Source organism: Lycium barbarum, chromosome 7 (assembly GCF_019175385.1).
Source record: "Lycium barbarum isolate Lr01 chromosome 7, ASM1917538v2, whole genome shotgun sequence".
Taxonomy (NCBI): Eukaryota; Viridiplantae; Streptophyta; class Magnoliopsida; order Solanales; family Solanaceae; genus Lycium; species Lycium barbarum.
Genome location: NC_083343.1, coordinates 63,175,132 through 63,198,216, shown reverse-complemented (window position 1 = coordinate 63,198,216; position 23,085 = coordinate 63,175,132).

The following is a 23,085-nucleotide window of genomic DNA, read 5'->3' as shown; positions in this document are numbered from 1 at the left end:
GTTAAGGCTATCTTGTCTTTCTTTCGGCATGACCCTATGATATGAGCTAATAAGCGAGTAAGCGAGCTTCCATATTACTCTACTCTTAGAAGCATTAGGAGTATTTCAGTCTTTGATGTTCATGTACCCCGTTTATGATAATTCCTTCTGTTCATGGGTCCAGTTTTGTGTATCCAGTTCTATGTATACAGTTTATTCATGCATTACATTCATTATATATCTATGTACATTGACCCTTGTCCAGAAGGCGTTATATACGCGAATATTAGATATATGTGGGGTATGAGAAGAGGGATAGGCGTTATATATATATACGCAATACCACCTGATCAGCTGGTGCACTATGATGATATAAGGATCGGGCTGTACGTACCGCAGCAATGTATATGATGTTGGCCGTAGAGAGGTCGATATGATATGATGGGATGACATAGAGGCTTGACAGGCGTTATATATGTACATATATACGTATGACCTATATTGATAGTCATGAGCATGCAGATTAGGCACCCACAAAAGCATTATCAGTTATACAGATTTATGCAGATACATGCAGATACTAGTTCATACAAGTACATGCAGATAGTCATTTCAGCTTATGAGTTCAGATCTTATTCATGATTCTTATATATATATATATATATATATATATATATATATATATATATATATATATATATATATATATATATATATAGTTCTTATGCCTTACATACTCAGTACATTATCCGTACTAACTCCCCGTTGCTCGGGGGGCTACGTTCATGCCTACAGGTACAGGTAGACAGGCAGGTGGTCCAGCTTAGTAGGACTTTTATCCAGCAGTGATATGACCCTACTAGGCACACCTCGCTTGAAGGCTCACATTGAAGACCAAGGCATGAGACTCCAATCCATTCAAGCTAGGAGGATGACCAAAGGAGCATGTGAGACCCATGGAGAAGCACAAAAGCCCCATAAGAAGGCCTATGAAGTATGGAAAGTAGCTTGGAGGGGAATGAAAGAAGAAGCTACAAGAAAGAAGGCCAACACTCAAAGTGGCTAGAGTCACAAAGGGACATAAATGCAAATATGGCTAGACGTGCAAAGAAGGGCCATAGATGTAAAAGGGTCACAATTGCAAGCTTGAGGATTGGATGATGGCTATATGTGCAAGAGGAGCCTTTTCCGGATTTCAAGCCAACATCCAACTAGCCAAACAAGGCCCTTGCCTCATTAATGACATTCTTGTAATAACTAGCCTAGCTCTTAAGTCTCTTAGTATAAATACTAGACTTAGGTTATTTTCATATTTGGATTATGTTGAATGAAGAAACTCTTATGAGAGATTGTAGTTGATAGTTTTAGATTAATATAGATTGTTTGGTTGGTTAACCAAGTGTTACTTCCTAGTTCTGAAGTGAATTGCTTATTTCCATCGAATTCAATGTTGCTCATTTGTGGATTCATTTGAGTCATTTGTTGATTCAAATTGCTTAGGTTCTAGGGTTTGTAAATCCGATTGGAAGGGTTAGGGTTTGATATACCCTTTCTTGTCCATAGATTTCTTGCTCTTGGGTCAAGTATCTATCCATCTATCCTCTTCCATTTCTATTCTTCATCCACCTTTTATTTTGATTTTCTTGTTCTTTTGTTTTTCTAGAGTTTCCTAGGTAGAATCGTATCAAGTAGCGATCAGTGCACTCCATTTGATCCGGAGTTGCAGTCTATTTTGGTATGCCATTCTTTTGAGATGTATATAGATGGGTATGACGGGGCCCTATCCCGTCCTTTTACAACTTTTTTTTCCAGTAGAGGTCTGTAAACAGTTGTATGTATTAGTCAGACGATGTAGCCTTGTCGGCTTCTATTCTTTTGTGTACTGTATATGTGGCAGCCTAGCTGACTTGCACTGTTCTTCAGCATGTTTATGTATATTTATGCAGATCGTCAGAGTTCATGATGGCACCTAATTATGAGATCAGTCTAAGTCATTTTATGGGCCCTTGATGTTCAGTAAGATTCAGATATGAGTATAGGGGTGTTTGGTCGCTAGAGGTCAGACACTCGTCACGACTCATTGGTTTGGGTCGTGACAACTATGGATCCACAAGAACACGTGACGACATATACGTGTTCAATCAAAGGCAAAGACATGCAGCCGGATGAATTGAGTCGGTTACGCTCAAGATATTCAGTGAAACACTAGCCAAAGGAGCTATGACTTAGTATCGTCACTTACCTGAACATTCTATTATGTCTTTTGCTATGCTTGCAGATGCGTTCATTAAGGCTCACGCCGGGGCGAAGAAGGAGCAAGAAAGGAAGGCTGACATATTTAGAATAGCCCAGAAAGATGACTAGTTGCTGCAGGAGTTCGTGACAAGATTTCAGAAGGAGCGAATGCTCCTTCCCGTAGTGCTTGAAGAATGGGCGGCAGAAGCTTTCATTAAAGGCTTAAATCCAAGAAGTTCTACTGCGTCGCTGAAATTGAAGGAAAATTTGTTGGAGTATCCGGCAATGACTTGGGCGGATGTGCATAACCGGTATAAATCAAAGATATGGGTAGAAGATAATCAATCCGAACTTCCAGCTAGGACTGCAGGGAGAGTTAAGGGGCATAAAAAATCGAAAAGGGGAGCAGATTCGGATTTGAAGGAATTAAAAGATAGATATCAACCCTATGGAACTCCGGAGTGGTCTAATTCCCGATCGTATCGAAGGCAAAATAATCTATCTTTTCCTTCCAGATAAGTGGTGGTGATAGGCGTTATGATCGCAGACCTTCGAGCAGGGGGGTTACAAGATAAGTATGCCGTTGGGACTGCTTTTACTAATAAGTTGATAGTCCCAGCCTGTCTGAGTATAATTCTGTATAGATGCAGCTGAGTTGGTGTTAGCGATTGTGTAACGACCCGTTAGGTCATTATGGGGGTGACTTAGTAAACTAGACCTCCGTTTGGAATTCCGAGGTTGCAGGTGAGTCTGTAGCGTGTTTTTACTTTGTGCATGTTTAGTTTGCGTCTGCAAGGCCTCGGATTGGTGTTGGGATTTTGGATGAAAAACTGAGGGAAAACCCCAAGCTACTGGTCAAAATGGATTGCTGCAGCGGTTGTGGGACCGTTGTAGCGGGTCGGATAGGGGATTACCGCCACGAGGTGGGAGCAATTAAGGAGGTCTGCCATAGCAGGACCGCAGCAGTGAGAAGTTGACCGCGGACAGAATCAACGTTTTATATTCTAATTTCCGAACCCATTCCCCATATAACTCCAAAATAGTTCCCAAGAACTCTTGTGGCGACTTTCTAAGGCTAGGGATAAAACACTCTTGAAAGGTAAGTCTCAACCCTTTACTTTGTTCATTCCATCATCACATTAATTTCCATGATTAGTTTACGGTTCGTTAATGGTGAATGAAAGGGCTAAAACCCTAGAATTTAAGAAACCCTTGAATAATGAATGGGTTAGTGATATCATTATTGTTTATTCATCTTAGGTTATAGATTATTATTTCCTAGGGTGGGAATTCAAGTTCTAAGGGATGAGAATGATGTATTGATACTTAGGGCTTCATAAAGATGGTAGCTTTAGCATAAAACTACCTGAAAAAGGGTTGAATTGATTACAAAACCCATGAATGGGAATAGTATGACGGTTGGGGTTGATTTTATGATTAATTCACACTTACTGATAGTTCACCCATTTGAAAAGGGTAGCTGGGTTCTCTTCCCCAATTGTTGCTTATTTGAGTAGATGATCCATTACTCACTTAGCGTTATGATTACTAGACTTTGAATGTTCTGAAGTTTTGTGAAAGGGGAAAGATATTGCGGAGTGATTGCATTGTTCCAGTTCAGCTTTGGGGTAGGTTACAGTCTACTTGAGCTAGACTTTGATTAGTTGAATGTATATGTTATGAAATTGATAGGAGAAGCATGATTAGGGCTTCAGACATAAAGTGTGGTTGGAAATTCCTTTATTTGATATTGGTTGATTAATTATGTGATGAACTATTGAGATATGATAAAGAAGAAGTTAATGAATACTCTTCTTTTTGACTTGGAGTAATCCCTTATTCATGCTATTGATGAATTGATTCTTGAGTCTTGATATGACTTGTGACATAGTGACTTATGCTCCTTGATATTGATTTATTGATCGTTCACATTCCTTATTGATTGTGGGAACGGAAATATATTGAGATGAGAAAGAACAGATAAATATGAAAAGGCACATTTGACGGGGGGTGAGGATGTGGCCTAGTTATGAGCTCGTGATCCGAGATCAGTTCCGGTGCGAGTGATACATAAACACCATGGGTCCCCTGTAGGTCATGGCTATTTGGGCAAACAATACCATTTAGCATATGTTGTGTTGGTAATGGCACAGTTTGAGCTACTTTTATTGATTACTGTTGTGTGGGCTTATCTTATTTCGGTGATGGATGATTCTTTTTGATAGTTTCATATGGTTATGTGCTGTTGTGCCTATATGTCTATTCTATTGATTTTGTGATTTTATGCATGATACGAATCTTAGTCGCCCTATGATATCTACCGGTACATAGTGTTTGTGCTGATACTACCTTGCTGCATTCTTTTGAGGGAAGATTGTGATCCAGCGACATCTACCAAACCTCATATTTAGCATGAGCCCACTTTCCAATAGATTTGAGGGTGAGCTCTTATCCATGCCAAGCCGCCTGAAGATCTTCTCTTATTGATGTCTATTTCAATTCTAGACATTACTATGTTATTTCAGAAAGTTGTTATTTCCTTAGACCATTTATGTTTTAGAGTCCTTGTACGATGACTTTCGGATTTTGGGATTGTAATAGTTAGTCTTGTGCACTCGTTATTTATTTATGGCATGACTATCTATTTTGGGTAATTATTATTTTTGTTATGTCCTTGATTTATCTAAAAGTGGTTAAGTAATTGGTAAATCGTTGGATGGTTGGTTAAGTAGATGGTTCGCCCACTAGGGGATTTATGTGGGAGCTACTCACGCCTGCTGGGGTCATGACAAATTGGATTTATTGAAGGTGCATACCCTTAAACACACGACCATCGGACTGAAGATTGTCGTCATTTGAGCGATGAAGTAGCGCGACTACTAAAGGAGGGACACTTGAGAGAATTCTTAAGTGATCAGGCCAAGGCAAATTATGGCAAGAATAAAGATGCAAACAAGCCTGCAGAACCAGTCAATCCACAACATGTTATTAACTTGATTATCGAAGGAGCGGACGTTGCAGAAACCACCATTGTGGCTTCTAAGAAAACAAAGGTGTCGGTGACTTAAGAGAAGAGATCTAGGGATTACGTGCAGAATGAGACGATCACTTTCAATCATGAAGATGAGGAGAATATTGCCCATCCGCACAATTTTGCATTTGTAATTTTTGTTAATATTAATAAATTTCTTGTTAAACGTATTTTGATTGATCCAGGTAGCTCGGCCAATGTAATCCAATGGAGGGTGTTAGAACAAATGGCTTTACTCGATCAAATCATTCCGGCAGTTCGAGTTTTGAATAGTTTTAACATGGCGAGTGAAACAACAAAAGGAGAAATCATCCTACCAGTTGATGCGGATGGAACGGTCCGACGAATGAAGTTCCATGTCATAGACGGAGTAATGATGTACAACGCTTTATTTGGTAGACCATGGATACATGACATGGAAGCTGTGCCATCAACTCTGCATATGACGTTGAAGTTTCCTACTCTGGAAGGGATTAAGGAAATTCAGGGCGATCATGTCACGACCCAACTAGAGGGCTATGACAGGTACCCGGTACTAGCCCACTGAGTACCTCTGGTCTAACTTTCCATAAGCATTTCTAGGTGGGTCGCATAGACAGCTCGTGAATATCATACTTAGTACAGTCATCAACAACGATGCCTATGAGCATAAGCAGACAAGGCCACCAAAATATTATACAACAATAGGAACTGTTACAGTTAAAGAACATCTAACTGCATATAATTGTCTACGAGCCTCTAAATAGAATACATGAATCCATAGGGACGGGGCAGGACTCTGCCATACCCAAGTATATGTGTACAAAGAGTAGTACCAATAACTGCGGCTCCGAAACAACTGGAGCGCCACTGAGATTCCGCTGATAGAGCTCCTAAGGGCCTGGTCCGTCTACCAGTCTACCTGTGGGCATGAACGCAGTGTCCACACAAAGGACGTCAGTACGAACAATGTACTGAGTATGTAAGGCATGATTAGTAACATGATAAGAGCATGAAGGATAGCGTAAGATAAAAGAACTTTTTATACCTCATGAAACCTTTTAAGTCATTCATCATGCCCACTTAACCTTTTTCTAGATGGAACATTTCATATATCCACATACCTATAAAATATCATACAATACAATACAATACATTACAATACCGTACCCGGCCATATAGGCTCGGTACCATCCGTACCTGGCCCTTTTGGGACTCGGTCATATCCGTACCCGGCCATAGTAAGGCTCGGTGTTACACATAACTATATATATACATATATAAGAGTACATAAATAAAAACACATCATCATCACATTATCATTATCACTATATCTTTCCTTAGAGGATCAACTATCGTAGGATGAGATCAATAGTGTCATGAGAGTATCATGAACAATGAACTTGGATCGCATTGGAAATGGAATTATCATCATCGCTATATTTCACCTCGAAGGAACAAGTATTATGAGATGAGATCAACAACAATGGATAAAATCAAGGTAATCGTGAAATAAGCTCAATAGTCTCATAATAGCATCAAATCCACAAGCTTTGGAATCTCCAAAAATGGAAGCATCATCATCACCATTTTCATTATGGAAAACATCTATCTTAGCATCATAAGAACTTTGAAAATCACAGACTTGTAGCTTTTTGGGACAAAGGATATTATGGAAAACATGTATGGGTTTATAAGAAAAGAGTTACGCCTTTTGAAAGAAAGGGTTTAGCCTTACATACCTTTTCGGCCGCCTTAACTTCAACTACTTAACGTTTGTCCTCTCAAGCTCGTAGATGTACATTCAAGGGGATTCATACTACTGTTAGACTTATCGTCATATGCCTATCTTAAGTCTTCAAATTAAATTCCTTTAAAATCTGCCAAAGTTCGGGCAGCATCTCCCCTGTTTATATCCCTAGCCCGAAATCACAATTCCAACAACCAACACAACAACAACACAATGCCAATAACATCATCATCAATACCAAAATATTCCATAAAACATCCCACACGATGTTTATCCAATTTCTCAACCAACAAATTTGTCATACGATCATTTAATAGCTCTATCTCCATAATTAAACATAAATTAATAGCAATAAGGAAACATTCATACCTTACTTCCGCTAGAACCGCAATAATACGCTGTCCGAACCTGAATCCGGATATTATACTTGATTTGCGCTAAAATTTGGTGATCAGAAGTTGGGGGAAATTTCCAGAATATTTGGAGGAGTTTTGAGGTGTTTGGGTGAAAAATAAGGGGGTGAACCCCCTTATATAATGTTTTGGAGTCTGTCTGCACCGACCTGGAATTTACTCAGCGTGTTCGCGCTGAGTTAACCCTTGGGCCTCTGCGTGTTTGCGCCACCTCCAGGCGTGTTCGCGCAGATTTAATTTCTGCCATGGCAGTCTGTCTTAAAACGCTCATAACGCTTGATTTCAATGTCGGATCGACGCGCGGTTTGCTGCGTTGGAAACTAGACTTCCCGAACTTCATTTTAGGCTTTTGTGTCACTTAAAACTCCTAATATACTAAAAGATATCTTCCCCTAAGTTAGAGCAAAATTATCGTACGAAATTTTGCCCAACTTTTCTCCAAAGTTCCAAAAATTTAATCTCCCGGATTCACTTGTTCTCCAATCCTTCCATGACCTATTACATGAGCTTCAACCCTCATAATCATAAGATAAGCACCTATAATCTCATATATCTTCGGAAATATCTATAATATCCACAATTGAACAACTGGCACCTAGCAAATCTCAACATACAAAAATTACGAGGTGTAACAGATCAACTAGCGGTTGAAGAAATGTTCGCAATTGAGGGAACATTGGGAAAAGGAAAAAACGCGAAGAATAAGGAAATATTAGATAAGTAGCAATTACAGAAATTGGAGGATATCACTCCGGAAAGCCAGAAGAAGAAAATGCTATGAACTCAAAGAAGTTGGAAGGCGAAGTTGATGATTAAGAAGATTTATATCAAGTTCCCAGATTGTTTGTAATACCCGATGATTCGGGTATAACGAAGTCGACCATAGAGGAACTCGAGCAAGTGGTCTTGTTCATCCAATGGCCCGTAAGAAAGGTATACCTGGGCACCGGGTTAACTCTGGAGCTCAGGATTAAGTTTATTGGATTTCTTAAAACTAATGAAGATTGTTTTACATGGTCTCATTTAGACATAACAGGTATACCATCGGAAATCACAACTCATAAGTTGAGTTTGGATCCAAATTTTTCGTCGGTAAAGCAGAAGCGGAGGCCCATATCAGAGTTCAAGAGCAGGTTCGTTAAGGAAGAGGTAACCAAGTTATTAAATATTGGTTCTATCTGAGAAGTTGAATATCTTGAATGGTTGGAAAATGTGGTCGTAGTACCTGTTACGGTTCACTTTTACGCAGGTGCATAAAAGCTACTAAGAGGTTGTTGGTGCTCTAAATGGATTTTAGTATTTTTAGACTTGCCACCTAATTTATTTAAGGGAAATTAGGAAAATCGGGTTAAAATGGTTTATCAAGCAAGAGAAAAATTCTTTTAGAACCAGAGTTCGAGGTAAGAGTTCTGGTGATCCCCTAGGGAAGGTTTTAAGCACCCTAGTATTAAGGATCCGTAGAATACGGTTGACCTACGAGCTTCAATGTGTGATTATTGTAATTATTTACTTAAAAATGTTTACTTTATCGCAAAAATGTCATTCTTTATCATAAATTCAAAATTTCGGCAAAATGTCCCCTTTGAAAAGGGGGTTTTTGGTCTCAAAATCTGCATAAATGTTCAACTCACTTCATTTCCAGACCAAGACACACTCAGGATTTCTCTCAAGTAGAGTCGCTACTATTTTGGTCATAATAATATGAGTTTAGTTCTTGTAGGTTTTTTATTACATATATATATATATAAGAAAAATAGGTGCAGTATATCTCCCATTTATAATAGAAGTATAAAAAAGGAATGTTTATTAAGTCCATTTTTAAGTCCCATTGGAGCCCAAAAATAGGCCAAGTCGTATTCTACACCAAAGTCATCTTGTTCTTAAATTTGGTCTAAGTGTATCTCTTTTGTCTTTGTCCCTTTACGTTTTGGGCTTTTTGGCCCCAAAAGCTTTTTTTGTTTCTTAAAATCATTTTTAGGTTCAAACAAATTGCTACAAGATCCCTTTTACTTGGTAAAAATCTGAATTTTAGTTCTAAGTAATACTCCAAATTACCCGTCTCGATTCTACAAATAAATCTTAGGCCCAAATCATTCTTGTGGTCCAAATTTTAGTCCAATTCAATACTAAAGCCCAAAGGGCAAAACAATCATGTAGTTTGTTAGAAAACAGTCTGTAGATGGGCTTAAGGCCCAAAAGCTGATTTTTCCCTTGTCCGTTCATTTTCAGATTTCCACACAAAAAGAAAGGGAAAGGCCCCAAAAATTTATAACTTTAGTATCAATCAAATCCAATTGCCTTAATCCATACTTAACAGACCGATTCTAAACTTGAGGAATACAAAAGTTAAATACCGATTTCATGCTTGTATTTAAGAATTAACCGAGTTTAGAAAATCATTTGAGTGACTTCCTAGTAAAACTAGCGTTTTCCTAAGTTCTAAGCATTCATGAGGGTTTCAATATTTACAAGTGTTGTTTACATATACAACTATATTACGAATAGATTCATAGAATATATAAAGAAAGGGGTTAGGCTGGTGGGTCTACCTGAGCCCACCAGTTAACTATTTTCACCCATAGTTGGGCCTTCAATCAATATTAGCTTCCCTTTCATTCATTCCTCGGGGACTCGATCAAAAAGAAGGGATTGGGCCTTAGGCCCAGCAAGTTTCAAATGGATAGAAATGGCCCAAGTGGCCTCAGTATTGTTTCACATGCAACACAAAAAAGGGAAAAAAAGGTATTGGGTTAGAGAGTATCCACTTAACATAAACTAATCATAATTATACAAATAACACACATGTTGAAACACGTTCAAACAATTTACACATGGAGTATAAAAGGCTCAATCTAGAATTACAGACACAAAGGAAAGCTTAAACAAAACAAACACAGTTGAAGTAACTGATGGCCAAAGACACGGCCTAAGTAGAGTCAATTAACCACAGGCGAAAAGAAAACCCAATATAGCAAAAGTTAAGAGACAAGCCCAAATTAATACATTCTTTATAAGGCAAAATCTTAATAGTTTTGAGCCATATATATGGGTGATATACTGCAAACTATACCAAATATATACAAGTTCATATATACCAGAGGTATTCAAAGACTGTATATACTCTGTGTATTTGGGTATATCCTTTGTATACTACAACTTAAACCAACAGAAGTCAATATTCGAACTCATAGGGAGACAAATCTTGTCCCACTTGATGTTTTAAGACTTATTTAAAAGAGCTAAGGCAGATTCAAAAAGGGAACACAAGAGAGTGTAGTAGACATGATATGCCTAATATACCGAATTCAGAGTGAAACAAATCCAATGGTGTGCCAAAACTGAAACATTCCATATCATCCTATGCACTTTCAAAGGTGTCTTAACATGTATACTATATATGACCCCGCCTATTTTAATCATAGAGGGTCCCATGAGTTTTACATAGGGGAACCCAACAGCCTAGAGTGAAGAGTACCAGGCTAAGTTTGGCTAGAAACTCCAAGCCCTATCCTCTTTCCTCTTGGCCCTAGGTAAGTCACACCTATGGTCGATCAAACTCCAAGTGAATACCTCTTATTATAATATCAGCATATAAATAAAATGTGCATCATACATGTCCTTAACCTACTCAAATGGGATGATAATCATGCTCTGATAGATACTAACAGGTTCACAAAGAAGCATCATACAAGCATTTAATCATGAGGGCATAAGTATTTGAAAGAATCAATTGAGTGTAGATAGGAATTTCAACACAAATGACCAACAGGAAAACATGATATCAACATTTTCAAGTCCCAGGCTAGATTCCAAAAAGGAAATAGTACACTGCTAGTTCATGTGGTGCATTTGAGGTTCGTACCACTATTCAGGAAAGGGGTCATGCTTAAATAAGAGAAAAAGAGAAAGATTTGCACACAACTAGACACTTGGCCTTAGACCAACAACCTAGAACCTTAAAACATGTGTATATCAGATTTAGTATGTCACTTTTAGACCCTTATTCATGCAATAGTTCTCACCACAGATTGACAGGAGGGGCATGTATTGAACACACTGATTAAACATACAACTATTCACATTATGCAGCATGGAAGTCAAGTATTTGATTTTAAACTAGAGGGAAATATGCAAAATTTAAGACATGTAAGCAGTAAACTCAATCTAGGTCAAACCACATAACTCAAATAGACATATATATGTATTGCAGGTGTGTTTTTATCCTATACTAGACTAACACAATTATTAAACGAACCTTAGCTTAAACTGGTTATGACATAACAGAGCAAAGAAGGCACCTACTTAAGGTTACTACATGCTTTTAGGTGATTGCAACTAAATTCAGGTCCTTATTAACCCTATTTGGACTTGTTAGGAAGCCATTTGAACTTAATTTAGCTAAGTGGATCAGGAAAGTTCAGACTAATGCCAACATTTTGTCAAAATTAACTCATAAGTCAACAGGGACCTTAGTGAAATCATATCATGCTAGAATGGACAAACAGTATCACTTAAAAGTCATTAGTCATGCCATTTTAATCAAACAAGATATATGTGGATGTGAACTCATGCCCAGGGGGTTCAAGTAATACAAACAAGGCTGATAGTTCAGTTGCAAGTAGGGGGAAAACAGAAGACCAGCTTATATGCCCAATCTTAACATGCCAAACTCATTTTCTTTAAACAGTATACTTATACCTCATATTCATGTCAAGTTATCATGATTTAAATGGGGATAAGGCTCATGTCAAACTGATACCAACAACAAATCCTTAATTAAAACAGCACATAAAAAACATACTCATACTAGACTATAAGGAGGAGGCTTCAAACTCAAACTGCATACATGGTTATACAAAATTGACATTTCAAACAAAATCTTGACTAGAAGGCATTTAAATAAGCATGCATAATTGTATTCAACTTGAATGACAACAAGACCTCAAATAAACTGGCATGTGGAACATAATAGGCCTAAACTGATATGTGGTTATCATTCAGAGTCATAATTAAGTGAACTTCAAGTTAATTGATACGTAACTTAGCCAAAAGGAACATATATGACATAGCTAAGCAAGCTATAGACCTAAGATATGTGTGGTTAATCATTATTGAGCATACAAACCATACTTAAACAACCATAGACATATGATTAATCCAAACAGAACTTAAATAAAACTAGCTCAGGTTGATAATCATAGGAAAACTAGTGCACATAAACATGATTAACAAACTACCTAATCTACACTAAATATATGACCAATCAAATGACACATAAGTAAACAAATGTAGACCTAAATCACATGATGAACCTAAATTGCATACAAAGCTAAAACAATTACAGAATTAAACTAAAAATAGGAGTAATCTAAGTTTAAACATACATAATACCACTAAAACAACTATAAACAGGAACCAAAGCATAACTAGTCAACAAATCATAATTTAAAGCACTCAAATAATTACTAAAAATTGCTAAAAATTAACTAAAGGAGAACGAATTACCTTTTTTCAGTGCAGCCTTTGATCGAGATCGGACCTTTGGAGATTCCTTTGCTCCTCAACCTCAAGACTCAACAACACACAAACACAAAGAAGATTTTTTTTTAAAAAAAAAAAAACATAAACTCACTCTAATAAGTAAAGGTTTCAGCAAAATTGCTAAACCCTAGGTAATTAGAGTATTTTTGAATATGTATGTGATATTTGGTGTTGCCAGCCTCCTTAATAATGTGATTTGGGGGTTCTTTATATAGAACCCCAATTTCTCAAAAACCCTAACTCAGACTTGATGTGGGAGTTTTGCAATTCTGAGAATTGCATCTCTCAATACCACATCTAACGGTTGGGAATTGAGTAACCAAGTAAATAAAGCATTTAATGCTTTACCCCATTTGATCGAGCATCCACTGCATAAAGCAAAAAACAACTCAACCTTTGCCATTTCAGGCTGATGATGAGGAGAGAGAGGGTGGGGGAGACGCGACTTGGGTTTAGAAGAGAGAGGAATAGCTAAGGGGTGCGTTTGGTTTGAAAAATAAATGAAAAAGGGATAGGGTCTTCACCCCTTTAATCATGAAGTGGGCCGGGTCAGACCTTCAATGGACTGGGCCCGGCTGAATTGAAAGGATAAGGGGGCAGTCCTTTAATGTGTGTGTGTATATGACAAGACTCAAACACTCAATTTAATCAATGGTCATAACTAAGACAGGTAACGACTTAAATCCTTTAATTAATGACCAAGTATGACTTAATTAACTAATTAACCAAACTAATGAATATGGTTAATATGCGAATGGACTTAAATTGCAAATATAGCCTCAATTGACTTTAAATTGGTCATTTCAATTGTGGCCATAATTAGCCTAATCCATCCATTAAAGACTAGCTAGTTTTGCAATGATGACCTCAATTTGCTTAAGCCACGAAATTGACTATTTCAATTAAGGCCAGGATTAAACTAATTAGGCAATGAAAGGCAAATTTTGCAATAACGACCTTAATTGACTTCAACCATGGACTTTAGCCTATTTCAATTAAGGCCAAAATTGGCCAACAGTTGATTATTTCAATTGTAGCCATAATTAGCCACATAATAACCAATTTGTGGAATTAACCACAATTAAACACTTGATTAATTATGATTAATTCTAATAAATTGTATAAATGCACCTTGGGATATGCAAAATTAAGAATTTAGGGGAAAGATGATTAATTCATTTAATTAATCAGATTTCTTGAATTAAATGGAGTAAAATGCTTGCTAATTGATTTTTTTTGATAATTCTAACAATTAAATAAATAATTACCTTTCTGCTTAAATTTAGCAAATGTTCCAAATTAATTATGAAATGTGTAAATTAATTTCTAAATGATTTATATATTAAGGAAGTTATTTTGCCAATTGAAAGTGGAAAAATATTATCTAGATAATTTTATAAAATCATTTTGACTTGTAAAAAAAATACACATTTTATTCTGTTTAATATCCAAGGATTCTGGATAATTAAAATAAATTATGGAAGGTCAAAAATTAGGTGTCAACAATACCTAAAAAAGGTAATAAGTTTAGGATGTGTATAGATTTCAAAGATTAGAATAAAGCCTATCCGAAGGATTCTTTTCCTTTGCCACACATTGATCGTATGATTGATGCAACAGCAGGGCATGACATGTTAAGTTTTCTGGATGCGTACTCTGAGTACAACCAAATAAGGATGAAAACGGTAGGCTCGGGCAAGTTCCTAGGATTTCTGGTATCAAACAGAGGGATTGAAATAAATTCGGATAAAATTAAAGCTATTGAAGAAATTCCAGAAGTCATTGGGGATGTGAAGACGGTGCAAAGCCTTACCAGAAGGATAGTTTCCCTAAGTCAATTCATTTCCAGGTCCTCAGAAAAATGTCACAAATTCTTTTCGCTTTTGAAAAAGAAAAAGGACTTTGATTGGACTCCGGAATGCTAACAAGCATTGAAAGATTTGAAGAAGTACCTTTCTAATCCACCGTTGTTGCTTAAACCAAAAGCAGACGAACAATTGTTCCTATACCTGGCCGTATCAGAGGTTGCTGTAACTGTTGTATTAATCCGAGAAGACCAAGGTACGCTATTTCCGATATATTTTATAAGTAGAATTCTGGCTAGTGCAGAAACTAGGTACCCTCATTTAGAAAATTGGCATTGGCATTAATAACTTCGGCTAAGAATTTAAGACCATATTTCCAATGTCATCCCATTTGTGTTGTAACAACCTATCCCTTAAGAAATACAATGCATAAGCCTGAACGTCGGTTAGGTTGGCTAAATGGGTTGTTAAAATTAGTGGGTATGACATAGAATACAAGCCCTGAACGATAATAAAATCCCAAGTTTTGGCTGATTTCATAGTAGATTTTACTCCGGGCATGATTCGGGAAGTAGAGAAGGAGCTAGTGTTAGCTTCAGGGGCTGTATCGGGAGTTTGGACCTTGTTTACGGATGGTGCATCCAACGTAAAAAGGTCCAGATTAGGAATTGTTCTTAGAACACCTACGGGCGAAGTCATTAGACAGGTGATAAGAACTGTAAAATTAACTAACAATAAAGCCGAGTATGAGGCTATGATTCCAGGTTTAAAATTGACAAAAAACTTTAGAGCTGAGTCAGTCGAAGCCAATTGTGACTCACTCTTGGTAGTGAATCAAGTGAATGGGAGCTTCGATGCAAACGAAGAGAAAATGTAGTGTTACACCTCGGAAATTCCGTATGTGTTGCTTTGTGGATAGGTTAATGTGAGCTTAAGGTGATTATGAAATCCCTACGAGGTTAAGCGAAGGATTAGATAGCTTGAGGTTCATACAATAAGATTTTGAAGTTCTATGAATATGTGAAGTTTAGTTTGTTGAAGAGAGCGAGACGTAAGTCGTGTCCGGAAAGATTCCGTTATGATTGAGCTAATGTTTATGTGGTGATGTTTTAAGGGGATGATATAGAGCCTATTTTATGGCTAATAAAGTATTATACAAGTGTTAAGAAGGTTCCATAAGGATTGGAGATCGAACGAAACGACGGAAACCATTTCAGAGAAATGGAGTTATACGACCACTTATACGGTCTGTATAACTTTATACGGTCCATATAAGGTGTCCGTATAACTCCCAGCAGGGAGTTGATTTGCTGGTTCATGAACCACGGCCACTTATACGGACCGTATAAGTGTCCGTGGAAGTCCTGACGGGCTGATTTTCAATGTTTGTATAAATAGATGCCTTGGGTTCTTTTACTTCATTTTGCATATTCTACAAGAGTTGAGAGCTTAAAAACCCTTCTCTAAACATATTCCACTCAAGTCCAAGAGAGCACAAAGATCAAAGACTAGAATCAAGTGTTTATGTGTTAGGAAGCTTCCAAGGGTTAGAGGACCACAAGAAATTCCATTGGAGGAGAACTAGGGTTTGGTTCAAGTGAAGTACTTCCACTCAAGATTCATTCCCTCACCATCTAAGGTAAGTTTTATGGTATTTTTATGTTGTTTAAGGTGTTTGAAAGTTGAAACACTTGGATTGTAAAAGGATATAGAAAATGGGTCTTGAATGTGAGAGTAGTGATGTTTGTGAGTAGTAGTTTGGGTTGAGTAATGATTCTTGATATGCTATGATTATAATCATGTTATGTATGCCATTGAGAACATGGGATATACGTTATAGATGAGTGGATATAATAGTGTGCTATGACCATGAATATGGATGAATTGGAAGTGAATTGAGAAATATAGATAATGTGGATGAATAAAGACTATTGTTATGATATTGTGAATGTATTATTGAAGTTTGGGAGTTGATATACGATATGGAGGAATGTCGTATAAATAAAGGAGATGCTGTCTGATTTTCTCTAATTTTAGTCGTGTATGGTAGCTATCGATTTCTAATGATAGTATAACTTTAATGAAGGTAGAAAGGTGAGCATTGAAGGAGAACGTGCAAGTGGTAAAATAGTTGAACGGAAAGGTATGTAAGGCTAACCCTTCTTTCATAAGGCATGGTTCTTTGGCCAATCATCTAATCTTCTATAAGTCTATGATGTCCTCCAAATGACTCTAGCTTCAAAAGCTACAAAGCTTATAATCCTTGATATGTATTACGATTGTACTAAATTCCTCATATGACGAATAATCCTATAAGGATAGACGTAATAAAAGACGATAATGGTAAGGATGATAATGATGACGGCGATATTAGCGATAACGATAATGATGACGATGATAGTGGTGATAATGCTAAAGATGCCTATGAACTTAAATGTATGTGTGCCTATGTATGGCTATTATGAAACCCCGAGCTTACACGGCCGGGTAGAATATATAGACGTATATATATATATATATATATATGTATATGACAATGCGCACACCATTGCAGTTAGGTACGGCTAACACTGAGCCTTGGTAGGGCTAGGTATGTGTAACACTGAGCCTTGGTTGGCCAGGTATGTATGATCACCGAGCCTAATCATGGTCGGGTACGTGAAACACCGAACCTTCGTGGTTGGATATGCTATGTAAATGATATGTATATGTTATGGATATGTCTGTGAGATGTATATGCTATGGATATGTATATGATATAGATATGAGTATGAATACGATTATGGATATGAATGTAAGTGAGTACAGATATGAGTACGGATACGAATACGGAGGTATGTACACAATTTCGTATTAGAAATGGAAAGTCCTTATGAAAAGCAAGTAAGTTCTTATGACGACGATTCTACTATCTCCCATCATATACTATTCCATATGTTGCTTATTGTGCTTGTATATTGATATTGATCATGCTTTACATACTCAGTACACTCTTCGTACTGACGTCCTTTTGTTTGTGGACGCTGCGTCATGCCCGCAGGTGGCCAGGGAGATAAACTTGATTCATAGCTACACTACTCAGGGACTACATAGCGGAGCTCCATTTCTTTCGAAGCTAAAGCTTTTGGCACTTATTCTTTTGTGTACATATTTATGGGTATAGCGGGGTCCTGTCCCGCCTATATGATATGACATACTCTCCTTAGAGGCTCGTAGACATGTTTATATGGTTAGACGTGTTCGGCCTTGTCGGCCTATATTTTGTACATCATTTTGTTAGCCTCGTCGGCTTATATACATTGATATGGGCATAGATGCCAATGATGCTATAAAGGTATTATTGTCCAATGGGACTAGTATGATTGATGAATAGAAATGTATGATTTAATATGTGGCTCACCTAGATATGAATGTAAAGGTATGTTAAGAGGAGCCCGGGTGGGCTAGCACCGTGTACCCGTCGCGGCCTTCCGGTTGGGTCGTGACAAAAGTGGTATCAGAGCAGTTCTGTCCTAGGGTGTGTTTACGAGCCGTGTCCAGTAGAGTCTTGGTTATGGGTGTGTTGCGCGCCACACTTATAAACGAGAGGATGCGGGCATTTTAGGAATGATTGACCTTCTTTCTTCATAACATCGTGCGATAGAGCTATGATGTAAGAACTTCCTTCTCCTTAACAGTGTATTGTGTATTTCAAAGATGGCTGCAAAGAGAAAGGCTACAGCAGCCCAAAAGGGCAAGCCAGTGGCAGAAAAGCTGGCTGAGAGAGCACCGCCAGTAGTTGTAGAGAAAAGTGAGTCCCAGAATGTGGCTCAATCTCAGTCCTCCCAGTCAGTGCCTATTTCTGAGGAGCGTGAGGGAGCCTCAGCCCCAGCTCCAACACCTCCGGCTCCTCCACCGGATGCTTCATGCCAAGATGTAAAAGAGGCCATTCATTTGCTTACTCAATTGGTTGCTGCCCAAACTCAGCGGCAAAGTACAGGGCAAGGTGATAGGGCTGTTAGTGCAAGGGCCCGTGACTTCATTAGCTTGAATCCTCAGGAATTCTTTGGATCAAAGCCGGATAAGGACCCTCAGAATTTTATTGATGGAATGTTAAGGACGCTTCGCTTGATACATGCTTCGGACACCGAATCGGTGGAGTTAGCGTCCTATAGATTGAGGGATGTTGCGGTTCATTGGTACACGGTTATGATGGCTTCACGGGGAGCCAATGCGCCTCCCCCGGTATGGCAAAAGTTTGTTGATGCTTTCCTCCGACATTATTTACCCCCAGAAGTTGGCGAGCTAGAGCCGATAAATTCTTGAATTTGAAGCAAGGTAGCATGAGTGCTTTAGAGTATAGTCTCCGCTTCAATTCTTTGGCCAGGTATGCTTTGGCCATGGTAGTGGATATGGGTGACCGAGTGCACCGATTTGTGAAAGGCCTAGGGCCACATTTGATGGATAGGTTCTTGACTGCGTCCCTTCAGGACAACATGGATATTTCACGCATTCAGGCCCATGCCCAAAATTTAGAAGAAAGTCTACAACAATAAAGAAGTGAACGTGAGCATGATAGGGGACATAGCAAGAGGGCCAGATCTTTGGGTCCGATGAGTGATTTTAGAGGCGGGCACAGACAACAGTTTTCTAGGAATTTAGGCTATTCTATGACCAGTGCGCCTCCATGGTTTTCAGGCCAGAGATTCGATAGATCTACTCGTTCCGGGCCGAGTCAGAGTTTTTCGGGATCTTAGTTCAGAGGTGATTCGGGTCAGGTGAGGCCACCCGTACCACGATGTTCCCAGTGTGGGAAATTACATTGGGGTCAGTGCCGATCGGGTTCAGAGGTTTGCTATTCGTGTGGTCGACCAGGCCATATTATGCGTGATTTCCCCTCAGTTCATGGTAGAGGTAGGACCCAGCCTTCAGGATTGGTAGCCGGATCTTCATCGTCTGCTATGGGGTCGGGTTCACATGTGCCAGTCGACCATAGTAGAGGCAGAGGGAGAGCCCCCAGTTCTAGCAGTCCTCAACACCGTATTTATGCCTTGGCTGGACGCCAAGATCTTGAGTCTTCTCCTGATGTGGTCACAGGTATATTAACGGTATTCTCACATGATGTATATGCTTTGATTGATCCGGGCTCCACATTGTCATATTACCCATATATTGCGGGTCGATTTAGAGTCGAACCAGAGTCGATCAAACCTTTTGAGGTGTCTACACCCGTTGATGAATCAGTAATAGCTAGCCGAGTATATAAAAACTGTATAGTTGGGGTTTGTGACCGTCGTACTATGATTGACTTGCACGAGTTAAAAATGGTAGACTTTGATGTTATTATGGGCATGGATTGGTTGGCTTCTTGCTGTTAGACCCCGTATTTTATACGTCGAGTTATTCGCGAAGGAATCGATGTGAGATAGAAACCTCGGATTTTTAATTTCTAAACTAGAACTAATCGGTTATAAATTTCACTTAGTATAAAAAATGTTATTGGAGATTAGGAATTACTTAATTGTGGTGTTAAGTAAAAATTTGTGACAATAAGGAGCCAACAAGAGCAACAACGTCCAAGGTAAAAAGGATGACTCAAAGTCATCTAAAATAAGGCAAATGGAAGACATACAAATGTGCAATTAAATGTTGATTCATCCACTACATTTTCAATATATTGTGGACAACAAAATACACTTATAATCAAGTGTGAAATTCGGCCAAGGGCTGAAAAATTCGAGGAGGAAAAAGTTAAAGCCTACAATTGAATATTTGGGCATCCACTACTTTATGAAAGTATACATTATTTTAGGAGGACATAACATGGTGGAGGGATCACTTCACATTAAATATTGCTCATCCATCTTGGCATGATTACAATAGACAAAGGGTGGTGTATGAATCATTCAACACACATGAGATTGTCTTGTAAAAAAATTGAAAAGAAAGAAAAAGGGAGAGACAAAGGGGTTCGGCCAAGAGGCCTATGGCCGAAAGTTGTGAGACAAATATTGAGTTTTGGTGTAAAGTTAATGGAGTGAATCATGGTCATGATGGAGCATGTGTTGTGTTCAACTTGTAGGCATTATAGTGAACCAAATAATAACTAAGGAAATCAGAAAATACATTCATTTCAACTACACAACACAAAGGAAGAAAAACCTAAATCTAGAGAGAGAAGCATTCGGCCACCTTGGCTGATTTTTGAGCCCTTTGAGTCTTGATCCAAAAATTATTTTCTAAGGTGTTTCAACCCTTTAGAAGGTCCATAGAACGTGAAGATAGTTTTTGGAGCAACAAGAACCATTTTCATCTCAAGTCACAAACTTTAGCCAAGTAGAGAAGTCAAGTTGTCAAGGTAAGATCTAACTTTCTTTTGCTTGTATTAAGGGTGATGTAGATGAGTAAATATAAGTTGTATACATGAAATGATGTGTGTTGATATTGGAACATGATAGTAGTTATGGGGATATATGTGTTGAAGTTGAAGTATGGTTGTAACTTGATGAACATGAATCGCATGCATAAAATCATGAAAGTTGGTGTTGGAATGTTAGTTGGCTGTAGGGACTGTTTTGGTGGAATTAATTGTCACACCCTAACCTTACCAAGGTGTGATGGGCACCCGACCCCATATTCGGAGCCGAGCGAACCATCTGACTCTTATTACATGTACTCTTTTCATACTTTCAATCAAATAAACATAACACACATAGTAAAGTTTTCAGACCTTTCTTTCTATCATTCTCAAATCAAACAAAATCTGTAACATATCACAAAATGTCTAATCGGCTGATGGAGCCGCTCACACAAAGTTGACATTCTGTACCCACGACTCTGTCTGCAAAGTCTCTAACACAAATCAGAAATCACAACTTATATACGCTCTGACTCGGCAACACTCCGGAGGGAAGTGGAGTTCGCCAATCTCGCTGAAACACCACCTAGAAAAGTCTTCTGATCATCTGGGTGTACCTGCGTGGCATGAAACGCAGCCCCCGAAGAAAGGGGGGTCAGTACGAAATATGTACTGAGCATGTAAGGCATAGAGTAATATGAACAGAATCATAAGCGGAATAAATAGTGTAGAAGATCAGTACAGAAAGTAAGCACGATATGTAAAGTAGTAACATAACTTACTGGAACATAAATCATGCATGCCAAGAACGGTATCCGGCCCCTTGCGGGACCCGGGGAAAATGTGGCGCCACCCTGCCTTTGGCGCCACACACATCTAACTCCAGAAGTTTTGCTCCATAATCTCTGTCACAAATCATAATATCATATCATAATAACATATCATATGTGGTTCGGCGAACCATAACACATCATAACACCATAACACATCTAACTTCGGAATACATATATGGCACCCGACCCTCAAACGGGGAGCCCGGCGAACCATACGCACGATACATACCGGCCCGGGACTCGGCGAAAGAGGTCATGGCATATGCACGAGCAGAGTAGTGAGAAACTAAATGCATATAAATCAAGACTCGATAGATAGGCATACTTACCGACATCTGAAGGCTCAGAAAACAAGTTTCAGGCCAATCCTACTTCGTATTAGAAAGTTACAAATGTTTGAAGTACAGAATGTTCTATAAGCGTTTTAAAGCAAATCTGAGATCTTTTCCGAAGGTTAGGGACATTAAGACTCACAGAATTCTTTCAGAAGCAAAACTCTTTATACTTATCTCGTCACTCAATCGTATAACAACTCAATCATATCAGACAGACTTATATCAGAAGTGAATTAGAATCATAGGCAGACTCAGAAACATATTAAACTGAACTTCAGAAATCATAGGGACATATCAAAAAGGGTGAATACGAATCATGAACCAACTCGGAATCACAGAATAGAGTAACCTCAAAATGTATACCATATCATACCTTACTTGGCTCTAGGACATGCCAAAAGAAGGAAAGGGTAAGCCTTACATACCTGTGCCACGCCTTATTAGCTGCGCTTATTTATCCAAACTTGCTAGTCTACATTCAAGAAAGTTGACATACTCATTAGATTCATTACCACACACACTTGTCTTAGTTTTTCAATAAGTTCACTTATAATCTGCCGAAATTTCGGCAGCATCTCCCCTGTAAATACACTACCCCCGAGTATCTAACTCGGCCCAAATCATCAATCAATCAATCCGAGAATTCAACTCGGCCAAACTATCAACAACAATACCAACAATCGTGCCAACAACATCAATAATTAATTCAGGACGCATTCTAACATTAACAACCTTTGTCATACAATTCAACGACATTTCATTTATATTTAATTCAATTCATATAACATTAAAAACACCCAACCAACGTACTACTCCATCCAACACCTTACAAATTCAACAAAACAAT